Genomic DNA, 12,478 nt, shown 5'->3' on the forward strand with positions numbered 1-12,478 from the left:
TTATTATTGGTAATACTTTACCATAAGTTTCCATTTGTTAACATTGGTATCTGTTAATATTATTTCATGGAAGCTAAATGACAACGAAAAGTTAAATTCTATAACAAATGTATTGCTCATTGTTAGTTCATTTTAGTTAATAAATTATCTAACATTAATGGAACCTTATTGTAACATGTAAAAAAAAATGTACCTAAAAAGAAGTATTTTGCTGTTTTTGGTCAGTGTTAGCGAGGCATCGGTAATTCACATTTGGACATTAACTCACGGAAAACTTGCTGAACAGATGAAAACAAAAAAGTTTTCCATCACTGAAAAAAGAAAAAAACATCAACCACAAACTTTCTGGTTCATACTTCAGCCACAGAGCAACTTAAGTGCAAGACAGTGGACTTTGGCAGCTAACGGTGTTATGCTCACTGAAATCTGACACCTATGCCTTATTCAACACAACGTCAGAACTGTTACAGATGACCAAGACACTGGGCAGACATGGAAATGCACAGCTCATATATATATATATGGTGAAAAGTACAGCCATTCTCTTTCTTCTCATCTCCAAAACTAAGTAGAGTAGTCTGGGTGGGGCTGGCTGTGCTAGTCTTGGCATCAGCAGGTCTGAGAATATTTTAAAAGATTCTTTTCCTTTATTATGCTAACATTTGTTTTCCTTTCCATCATCTCGCCCCCTCCACCTTGTGTGGACAGATGTGGGGAGGGGAAAGTAATGCGTTTAAGACTTTGGCATTTTCCATTTCGTGAGTTAAAAGTACTTATTCTGTGGTTTGGACCATATGCTTTAAGAAGTGCAGAAGTTGTCATAATCTTACATGCACCTGGCTGACCTTAGTAAGAAATGTTGACAATTAAATGTTCTGAAAAAATCTGAAAATCAAAAATCTGAAAATATATTTCCTAACCCTTCTAACCCTAAACTTAAATGTGAAACTGAGAGAGTTTATGTATGTAGATACATTGGCTCAGCGACTTACAGTGGGTGAGTGGGTGATGAGATCTTGACTGGGAGAAAGAGGAGCACAATCTTGTTAAGGTCGGAAGCTAGCTAAGGTAAAAGTCTTTGCATTTCTATTTTTGCTTTACCCCAGTCTTCCTTTTCTAGGAATGTACTTGTATCTGTATCTGATCATGGCACAAAAAGGTATTCAAAACACAGCTCTGTTCCAAAATTCCTAGTGAGCTGCCAACGTAGGGAACATTTTCAGGCATCATTGACAAGCTTTTAACTTGTTTTTGGTAGTCCTGGCTCACTTGGTTCCAACTTGGCTGCTTATTTTTAAAGGCAAAATAATTTGAAATCAATAGTGAATACAATCTCCCCTGGACTTCATGCAAGGAGCATTATTAGCTGCCTAAAGCATTTCAAATCAGTCACTTATGAAGTTAAAGTGGTTTTCTTCATTAATTAGGATAAACAGGTTTTGATGAGCCATAATTACAGAAGAACTCTTCAAGACAAACCATATCATCAACTAATAGCACAACTCCAAGGTCGAGCAACAGAGCAGTTTTCAATAGGTCAGCTGGTGACATTTTCTGATTCAAGAGCCAGAGGAAACCAACACAGATTTTTTTTTTTTTTTTTTAAATAAATAGACCATAGCTTGCTGCTCATTCAGTGAGCAAAGATGTTCTACAATCTTCAATAATTTGATTGGTTTAGGGTTCACCAGGGTTTATTAAAAAGAGCTTGAAAGGCCATGCACAGTCTACTAATGTCTCTTGATATGTTTTTATAAATGACTCATCACACTGCTTCACACAAAAAGAGCACTAAAAGAGACAAAAGAACAATGAATAGATAATTTAAGAATTTCAGAGGTATTTTGCTAAGAAAGTTTGAGTGCTTTATCATTAGAGAGTATTTATAGACTAATATCAAATGGCAAATGAGAAGCCCCAGTTTCACATGTGCAGGGTCCAAAATTAACATTTTGGCACAAGTACTAATGAATTGGGAAAGGCTACTTCACAGACATGAGAAATGTGTTTACTTTTAAACATATACTCTCTGATTATGTAATCCGTAAAGGTACATTTTTCTCTAAAGGCGCGTCCCATGTACTGCAGAGATGGTGAGTCAGCATCGTCAACTTCAACTTTGCAGCCGACACTGACTCAGAAAACACTAGTTTATTAATAAATAATTGTCTCCTTGCTATTTTTTCCAACACATTCATAATCATTACTTTTGCCGGTGCTTTACGGCAAGCTTTATGCGTGCGCTTGAGTTAATATAAGTTAACCAATGGCTTAAATTAACGACTACTATTGTCAAGTGCATTCACTCTAGTGAAGTTCAGCCCTGCAGTTTCCCCCACTTGATAGGGTATGCTTGCCTCTGAAGGTTTGGACTGGATTTTACTCAATGACCAGGAATCAATTCTTTCTTTTCTTTCTTTTATTTGAAAGTTGTCATGGCCACAAGCAGGTAAAAAACCTTAAACACAAACAAGTAAATCAAGAAAACACATAATAAACCCAAGTAACCATAATAAAGCATCACCATCCAAAATCAAAAACTTAAATTTAAACACTAGAAAATCAGTCTTAAAAATAAGAAAAATTTGAAGACACTTTTGAAGCATTGCTCAAATGATTTAACCTTAATTTCTAGCAGCTTTAACCCTCTACAAACACAATCCCACACTTCCAGTTTGCACCCTTTTAAAACTTTACAATCAGTTACTTTTAATCATGCTTTCAATCTTCATGACGTTAAATGTATAACACTTTAGCTTACAATTCAACCACATGATTTTATACACACATTTTTACCCCAAGTATAATTATATGATTCACTTTAATATTAAAATCCACCACACTGCACAAACGAATGCTCACCGGCTCCTTCCTTGTTCAAACAAGCTTTAGTCCTGCAGTCTCATTTTCCCAGTTCCTCCACACATCTTCCCAGCCTGCTTACTATCCTGTGAGTAACTCCAAATCCCCTAATTTCCAGATCCTTCCCACCTGGTGACTAACTAGCTGACTGCAGCTGGGCACCACACCCAGCACTAAAGCACCCAGGCAAAAAAGGGCGTGGTCTGCAGCTCAGCTCGACACCTCCCACTCGATCTTCCCACGGAAACCGCTGGAGAGATCGCACAGTGAACTAGTAGTCAGATTTCCTCCTGGACTCCCAGCCTGCTACTCCACTGGCAGTAGGACCACCAACCGTCGAACATCCCGGTGAAGAATTGTGGACTGAAGGTCCCCCCGAATACTGGAGACGCGATGCTTGGATGCAGGAAATTTGGATGATAATGTTACAGGCCTCACCTCTGGAATACAGGAGCTCGCCACAACTCTAATATTCACATCCCGTACAATGTTTCTGGAGTCAGGGTTGACACTGATGACTCTTCCAAGCTTAAAGTGGCCCCTCAATGCATTCTGATCGCAGAGCCACACAATATCTACAATTGCGACATTCCTCTGTGCAGTGTGCCACTTGCTCCTCACAAAAAGATTAGGACCAGCAAGTTGGCTCCAGGATCTCCAGAATTTGTTGACCTGATGCTGCATTTCCTGGAGTCTCTTATAGGGATAACTTGTGAAGTCAAATGTTTTCCAATCACCACTTGATGATGCTCGTCCCAGGAGTGCATTGGGTGTGATGTACTGCACTGTATCTTCAAGGCTCTGCACCCTGGCATCAATGGGCCGCTCATTTGCCAGATTAGCGGCGAGCTGAAGTGTCGTCTGAAACTCTCTGAAACAGAGCCCTGACTCTCTTCCCAGACTCTGGAACGCCTTCTTCACTATCCGAACAGCTGCTTCAGCAGAGCCATTCCGATGAGGTGAATCAGCTGGCAGGATTTTCCAGTGCCAGTCAGTTCCATTTTGAGCTGAAGTATCCTCCACAGCAGACCTATCCAGGCTGTCCAGGAACTGATACAACTCCTTCAGAACAGACTTGGCGCCAACAAAATTAGTCCCTGGATCAGACCATATCTTCTTAGGGTGGCCTCTAATTGCTGTGAACCTCTGATAAGCCATTAGGAAGCTTTCCGTTGACATTGTGTTGGCAAGCTCCGTGTGGATTGCTCTGCTGACCATACAGCAGAATACGACTCCCCAGACTTTCATTTTGACTCTTTTCCTAACATCATCTTTGACCTAATAGGGTCCAAACAGGTCAACTGCTGTAAACTCAAACGGAGATGCTGGCCTGGTTCTCTCTTGAGGCAGATCTCCCATCACTTGCTGACATCTTCTCGCTCTGGCTTTCTTGCAGACCATACATTTCTCAATGACTTTTCGAGCAATTCTTCGTCCCTTGATGACCCATGCTCTTTTTCTCACCTTCATCAGAGTCGCAGCCACACCCTCGTGACCCTTGCTGTGAGCTTCCTGAACCAGCAATGTTGAGACCCAGGCGCTGCAAGGTAAGAGAGGGACACCAACTCTGTCTTCATTAAAGGCTTGGACTCGCCCTCCACAAACTAGTAAACCAGTTTCTTCCTCTTTGAAGACTACCAGCCGGTCTATTGTGGTTGCTGGAAAGGTCACCCCCTCTTGTGTGGCAAGAAAAATATCTCTTAAAGCATCTTGACGCTCCATCGTGGTGATGACCTCAGCTGAGGAAACCGCCTCCCACTTTGGATCTCCCAGGATCTTATTTTTAGCTGCAAAACATTTTGCTGCCCTCCAGACCCAGGCGATCGTCTTAACCAGGTGAGTCAGGTTGCTGAACCGTCCTTCATTCACCAGATTTCGGACAGCAGCACCAGCAGGTGGCCTTCGATGCTCCAGATCTGGTGGCTCCCTCTTCACCTGAGCTCTTGTGAGAGCCGCAGCAAATGATTTCTTCTGCATCCTTCCAACACTCTCTCTGGCAGCTGCGGATACATCCTTTGCAGACTTAATCGGCCAATCCTCAACTGGTAGACTCAGGAACTTTGGTCGTTTCTGCCATGGTGAATTTTCAGCCAACTCTTTTGGGCCAGCCCCACGAGTAATGTCAGCGATGTTCAGAGATCCAGGAATCCACCACCAATCCTGAAGTTGTGTGCTGGTCTGGATTTCTCCAATCCTGTTGCCAAAAAAGGTCTGGAAGCCATAGCTCTCACGTTGAATTGAACAAAGTACTGTTTGGCTATCAACAAGGTGGTACCACCGTCTGACTTGAATTCGACCATGTCATTCAAAGTACCTCTTTAATCGGGCGGCGAATACTGCCCCACATAGCTCTGCCTTGACTGCTTCCCCCTTGTGGTCTAGGGGAGCCAGCTTAGCTTTAGACTCCACCAGCCTCACTATCGGACCTTGGTCACAGTCCCACCGCAGATACAGAACGGCACCATAAGCATGATCACTGCCATCAGAAAAGGTAACTGCATCAGTCTTAGCTGGCCCGCTCACTGGTGTCAGGGCTCTAGGGAACTTGACTTTGCTCAGCTCAGCGTATTCTTCAAAAAGGCTGATCGCATCTTCTCTGAGCTTCTCTGATAGTGCAAGGTCCCAAGTGTCTCTGACGGTGCTACATTTGGGTTTGGCCTCTTGAAATGCTCTCCGAACCAAAATGGCTCCTTTCTGCTTTACAGGTGTCGTCAGACCAACCGGGTCATACAGCCCAGAAACTTGGCTAAGCAACTCTCGTCGTGTCAGCGGGTCTGGCGTCTGAGCTCTCACCTCTTCCAGTTTAAGGTCTTGGCCAAGTCTCATCTTTCTCTTCCTCTTTGAGAAATTTATCCCAAACATAACATGAAGCCTGTCATCCTCCAGGGTGTAGCCGAGGCCAAGAGCTTTGTTGTCCTCCTCCTTTAGCTGATTTGGCAGGATTACAGTCTTTGGAATAGCCACCTGCTCCGGTTTTCCAACAGACTCCTTCCTACTTTCACCAGAAAAGACCCACGGCTTTAACCTGAACCCTCCTGCCCCCAGGATCAGCTCCACATTTTCTGTGATGACTTTGAGCTGGTCCAAGTTGTTATGAGAGGTCAGGTTATCGTCGACATAGCTGTCCTCCTCTAACACTCGACGTTCTTCCTCAAGATGGCTAAACTGGGGGAGATTCGCTGTCTCTCTCATGGCGAGTTGAGCTATACAACCTGCAGGCTTGTCACCAATGTTAACCCTTGTGACTGCATACTCGCCCAGCTCCTCCTCCTCAGAGTCACGCCACAGAAACCTATGCAAATGCACCTCCCGATCTTCAAGCCACACTGAATTGTACATTTTTCTTATGTCTCCCAAAGCCGCAAAACCTCCCCTCCGGAACCTGAGAAGCACAGCACGAATAGAATTGAGGACGTCGGGGCCCTTTAACAGGAGATCATTCAGACTCACCCCTCTGCACTTCTGACTACTGTTCCAAACCAGTCTCACCGGAATTGTGACGGAGTGTGGGTTGGGTGCGATGAGGTGGCTAATGTACCATACAGGGCCAGTCCATGTCTGAAGGACGTCTTTAGACAACTTCATTGCGGCTCGGCGCTCGACCATCTCGTGAACTTGAGCAGCATAGGCAGCCTTCCACTCCGACTCCCTGGTCAGCTGCCTCTCAGTCCTGAAGAAAGTTGCCTCAACTGCACTCCTGTTACTTGGTAATGTGGCTGGATCTTCTACCCAGGGGTACTTGGCGTGCCAGTGAGGCCTCTCACTGTGCTCATCAGCAGCTACATATGTGATCCCATTCTTTACCACCTCCAGCTCCCTTTCTTCAACGAGGGTCATTTCTTTGCCGCCTGGCTGGCAGTTTCCACAGCGACAACCCCCACATTTCGGAATGCAGCCAGCACCGATACTATCCCATTTCCACCACTCGAGGAAGCTGGATGTAGTAGTTACACAACTGAATCCCTGAGGTTGCTGGCTTTGCTGACGATGAATGGGGACCACGCAGGTGTGTTCTTCATACTTCACTGCCGCAGTTCTCATAGACCTTGCGAAATGCGTTCTCGATGTGTGAGCTGATACAGTTAGCGCCTCAAACAACTCAGGATGGGTGCCAGCAACTGTCTTTCCCATTGGTCCGTCCCACAGCACAAGGTCCCCCACCGTGCGGATTTTCTGCGGAGCCAGCTGGCCTTCCTTGTGACTTACAAGGAGATGGATCTCCCTCGGTCTTGCCAGGTCGCTGAGTGGAATGTCTGGGAAGAACTCTTGAAGCTTTTTAGCTGACACATGTCTTTGAATGTCTGCAATGCTGTCTAGGCCATAGCAAACCAGCTGATGGGATCTAAGAGTGCCTCTTAAAGTGTTGACCCGAATTTTCAGGAGGTACCGCTTTGTCTTAACAAAAACTTTCATGCCTCCTACACCATGGACTACAAGCGTGATGTCTTCACTTCTAAGATTGAGCCGACCTGCTGCCTCATGGGTGATATAATTAGTATCAGAAGCTAGGTCTATGAGAGTCCCAATTTTCTGCCCAGCATTTGCTGTTACCTCCAACAGCATCATGATGACAGGCCACTCCGCTAGCCTGCTCTCTACCAGAAGACTTGAATGACTCTTTGCAATATGCGAGGTGCTCGCTGATGTATTACAGAATGCGTCCCGGCATTGTTGAGCTAATTCAGGTGAGAGCTTTCTGAAGAATTTCTCCTGAGCCTCGGTGTAATTCCTCCAGCTCTCACCTCCCACTGTGCTGTTTTTTCTCCTCCTCTGAGCCGTACTGTCTCTGGATGCCTCAGCCCTGGGACACAGATAGTAGTGATGGTCTGTGAGTCCCTGCTCTCCACAATCGGGATTTCTGCACAGAAACAAAGTTTTGCAGTGATTACCCTCATCATGGACCTCCAGACATTTCCAGCAGGCTCCCAGCTTCCGCACTGCGTCCTTCTCTGTGAGCTTAAGCACACGGAACCGTTTGCAGAAGTACAGCTTCTTCTTATGCTTGATGTCCCCACAGACGACACATCCTGAGAGATTGCTACTTGACTGGTTTGAGGCTCTGGTTCTAGCTTGCCTTTGCTCCGGTCGGTTTTCTTTCCTCAGTGGCTCTTCATCCCTCAATTGATCCAGCTGTTCGTAGAGACTCTCTTGACTCTTGAGAAAGGCCAGAAGACAGTCGAAGCGCTTCTCTGGGTCAGTACTGCTTCTCTCAGCCGCATAGAGAAGCCACTCTTTCTTCAGTGCATCCGGAAGCTTGCTTTCAATTGACTTTGTCACCAGAGGGTTCCTTAAAGCGCCAGTGTCACCAAGGTCACTCAGATCTTCAAGGGCCTTCTCCACAGCTTGGATGAGCTCAACAATTTTCTTGGGCTGGTGACCTCTAGCAGCTGGAAGTCTCTGGAGCTCCTCTACTATTTCAATAGCGATCGCAGTTTGGCTTCCGAACCGATTTTCTAGGACACGAAAGATGTCTCCTGCTGTGTTATAATTCATCAATCGAAGATCTCTCATTACCTTCTCATCCAAACTGTCAAGAATCTGGAACTTTTTGACTTCTTTTGAACCAGTGGGTTCTCCTTGCCTCTGGAGGGCCTCCCAGTCCCTTTTCCAGCGATGAAAGTCTCGCCTGATGCCAGTGAACTTAGGGAGGGAAGTAGGCTTCAGTCTAACAACTGCTGTTGGATAGTTGATAAAAGCTGCACTCACAACTCTTTCGGCGTCTTTTTCAGCTTTTGCTTGAATGAACTCTGCTTTTCTTGACATTAACTCAGGGATGATCTGCTCAAGATTTCTGACCCGCAGCTGAAAATCTTTCCGTTCAGCAGGGGGAACCCAACACTTCCACTGTGTGTGCAGCTCTTTTGCCCTCTTAACCAGTTTTTCCATGTAATCAAACATGAAGTCAAAACTCTTTATTCCCACCAGATCCAAAGGACACCACACACTCTACTTTTTCCTCTGCAACCTTTACTGCCATCGTCAGTTCCTCTTCTCCAAAGTTTGCCCAGAGTGTCTTTTGAATAAGCTCCTTGAGCTCGTTCAGTCTCATCTCACACTCGCTTGTAGTTTTCCCGATGTCGGCCTTTTGCTGCTCATTCAACCTGGGAACTTCTTCGGAATCAGTATCCAGCTTTGCCTCTACAAGGTACTGGGCCTCTACATCATCGTTGGCTTCCATGACCTTGTTGGCCTCAATTATGAGCTTTTTGAAACTGTCCCTGAGCTCCTCTTCAGGTGTGATGCCATGCATCCGGACTACGTTGTTAGCCAGTCGTGAGAATTGCCGCTTTGCGGATGTCCTATTAGCTTTAAGCTGCTCCAGGGTCTTTGAGTCAGCCATCTTCTTTTCAGCAGGATTGGGTGAGATGATTTCCTGTTTTATCAGGCCAGGCTGGTTGCTGTTCAGGATTCTCTGTTCCAGTCTTCACAGCGGTTTTTTACTGTCAAGTGCATTCACTCTAGTGAAGTTCAACCCTGCAGTTTCCCCCACTTGATAGGGTATGCTTGCCTCTGAAGGTTTGGACTGGATTTTACTCAATGACCAGGAATCAATTCTTTCTTTTCTTTCTTTTATTTGAAAGTTGTTGTAAGACTGTAAAACTTGTTGAAGAGAAAATATCTGACCACATGGTCTATTGAGACAAAGGACCTTGGCAAATTAACATTTGAACTCTCTCACACACACACACACACTTCTTCCCCACATCCCCCACTCTCGCAGTGACACATAAAAACTCACATGAGAATATCTATGGTTTAATGTGAATGATTATCATTGAGTATTGTGTTTAGTATCATTTTAAAGGTCTCAGGGTGGCTGGTACATGTGTCTCATTTCCAAATAAGTCAAACAAAGGAAATAAGGTTTTTAAGAGTTTAGGGATATCTGGCACACAAATGAATGTGGTCTCCTACTCCCAGAAGGTGTGAACTCAATGCTAATTTCCACTGTTAGCAAATGGTACCATGTAAATCAACTTCGGCCCCCAGTAAGTCTGGGGGGGGGTGAACAGTAAATTTCCACCAAACTCTAGTTTTACATATGAAATGAGGTCTGGCTATTTAATGGAATGCAGCAAGGGATCGTGGCTTTTTCTGTATTTCAGACAGCCCGTGAGGTTTAGCTCATGTAGTTCTTAAATGTTGGGTTTACATCTATTTCTCTTATCCTAAAGCAATTGATGTTTGGTATTGATGATCTTTGAACTGATTATGAAATTGACATAATACTTTTACCTGACATAATAAATTGTTATATTTGATTATTCTAACAGACTTTGACTTTATTTTCATTGGAGTTAAAGGGAATAGTCAAACATTAACGTATATTTAATGATGCACAGATATCATTAAAAAACACTTTCATTTTATGGAGTCAGATGAAACGAGTTAATACATAAGATATAATGTATTGTATTTAATTAAAAATCCCTTTGCCATTGGAAGAGACGGAACGCGCATGTGACCTTCACCGCTAATTTGAATGCCGCCATTGGATCAAATTAGACGGACTTACAAATTGGTGACCCCCGCGACGTGATCGCAACAGGATTTCGCGAGCAACGTCCTTTCCAGCAAAGTATGGGGATTTTAAAATCAACATGAGGTTTGAACATCTTCTCTTTCTTCTGCCGCGGTGGTAAGTCAACTTTTTTTCTTCCCTTTTGAGAAGTGTTGAGAAAATGTTGTTTGCATTGTTACGGGTCGAAAAGCCCTTTGTTTAGTCCGGAACTGAAATACGTGAGGACGTGATATAGCGGCAGCGCAGATGAAGAATGAAAACCCTTGTTAATAGATTAAAGATATCCTTGTTTGCCTAAGCAACTAAAAACGAAACCTAAAATCGGAATAACATCTTCCAAATGTTTTTCGTGTAACGTTACTTGATGAGGAGCTGTAAAACAAACCCTAAAAGTTTTCAAATCAGCCGCATGTTTGTCGCCATTGTGGTATTGGCTTTGTTGAAACGAACTAGCAACACGTGAAGAGAATCGGAAAACAACAGAAAGAAAAATCTAAGTTTGTAAACGGAGAAATCGGAGAACACGTGATTTTATAAATAAAAAGGCAGATCGATGCATGGTTTATAAAAAGCTAAATTTGAAAAAACAGGATGATATTATTTACAGGCTAAAATCGGATCTCAAGGCTAAGCTCAATGTTATTGTCCATGCTGCTTCCAAAAGGAGACTAAGCTAAATGCTAGTACGGTATTGCTCATGCTACTTAAAAAACAAAGCTAATGCTAAATGCTAAAGCCATGCTGCATTCAGAAATGCTTAAACCTTTGTGTGACTGGCCCATCGGTGGGCACAAAAGCCACATTGAATGATACTTAACCTAAACTAATCTTGACAAACTCTATATTGCATTTGAAAGCTTCCACTTTAACACAGATGGGATTAAAAGGCAATAATGCAATAATTTGTATTTTCAAATTTGGAGTTGTGCTTTAAACATTGTAATGCACTCATAGAACACACTTTATAGTTGTTTGTGCCACTATATGTGCACATAGGCTAATTGTAAGTTTATTCTTTAAACACAGGATTGCTTTACTGTTTGTGTATTTGGAACACTTAGGTAAAGGCTGTTGATGTTGTATTCTAGGCCACGTATCCTGTGTGAACTGAATTAAACAAGTGTGTGTCTATGCTGAATGTGGTTATAATGTGATTCACAATGAATTTGAAAGTCAGAAACCACGAACGCGCCACATCTTTTGCGTCAGTTTAGCGATGGCTAACATCCGGTATCATTTTCAAATTACCTCTGATTTGATGACCGGACCTGGCGAGAGTGTGTCGTGCGGACTTTAGAGAAGGACTGCACAGCGATATAGTTTCCTAATCTAAAAACGAAAAAAAATAAATAAAAAAAAAATAAGTAAAGAATGAAAAGAATTATCAAACGTTAAAATGACTTTGCCTTCATATAGTCTGAATATTTGTATCCTTGGTGGAAAACTCCCATAGCTGCGGTAAAACCACGCAAAGGAACATAGATGAGAATCAGAAACTGTGAACGCGCATCTCATTAATCCTGAAACAAAAAACCTTTTCATATTCAAAGCTTCAGGGAACGAAATTTCCCCAAATATAAATTGGAACATGTATAATGATCCTGCCCTGTTTACATTGTGGGCCGAAAAGGTCGAGCCTACACTGTACAAACTCAGTAAAAAGGGTCTTAACATGGACGCTATTGACAATGAAATTGTCACTTGGTGGAAAACAGTGGGTAGTAAGCAGAAGAAATCAAAACATGGTGAAATAATTGAGGCTTTAAACTTCATGAGTTATAAACGGCTAGATAAGTCAACCACATTTCTATCTTCGCTTATGGATGTTAAATGTGAAGTGCATTCTAAAAATGCAGAGGCAAAAATGTCTGAGGCAAAGATTCAAGATCTCCAAACACAGCTAGATAAATTACTAGCTGAGCAGTTAGCCCTGACTGAAAAGTGTAAAAATCACAAATACACCATTGCAGATCTTAAGACTAAACTAAATGCTAAAAAGTCCATGTCTCCCAAAAAGCTCAACAGCGATGAAACTAAAAATGTGCACTTCTTAAATGAGCCCGCCTGCCCTAACAATCCTGTATCTTTTCAGAC

At 43.2% G+C, this 12,478-nt stretch overlaps 1 protein-coding gene across 1 annotated transcript in view; it reads right to left on the reverse strand.

Moving 5' to 3' along the window:
- The window catches only part of gulp1a (GULP PTB domain containing engulfment adaptor 1a), an 83,097-nt gene that overhangs the window by 21,637 nt on the left and 48,982 nt on the right, over window positions 1-12,478 (reverse strand). The gene's annotated exons all lie outside the window — the stretch shown is intronic.

Source organism: Rhinichthys klamathensis, unplaced genomic scaffold, assembly GCF_029890125.1.
Source record: "Rhinichthys klamathensis goyatoka isolate OS25496 unplaced genomic scaffold, OSU_Roscu_1.1 h1tg000237l_1, whole genome shotgun sequence".
NCBI classification, from domain to species: Eukaryota; Metazoa; Chordata; class Actinopteri; order Cypriniformes; family Leuciscidae; genus Rhinichthys; species Rhinichthys klamathensis.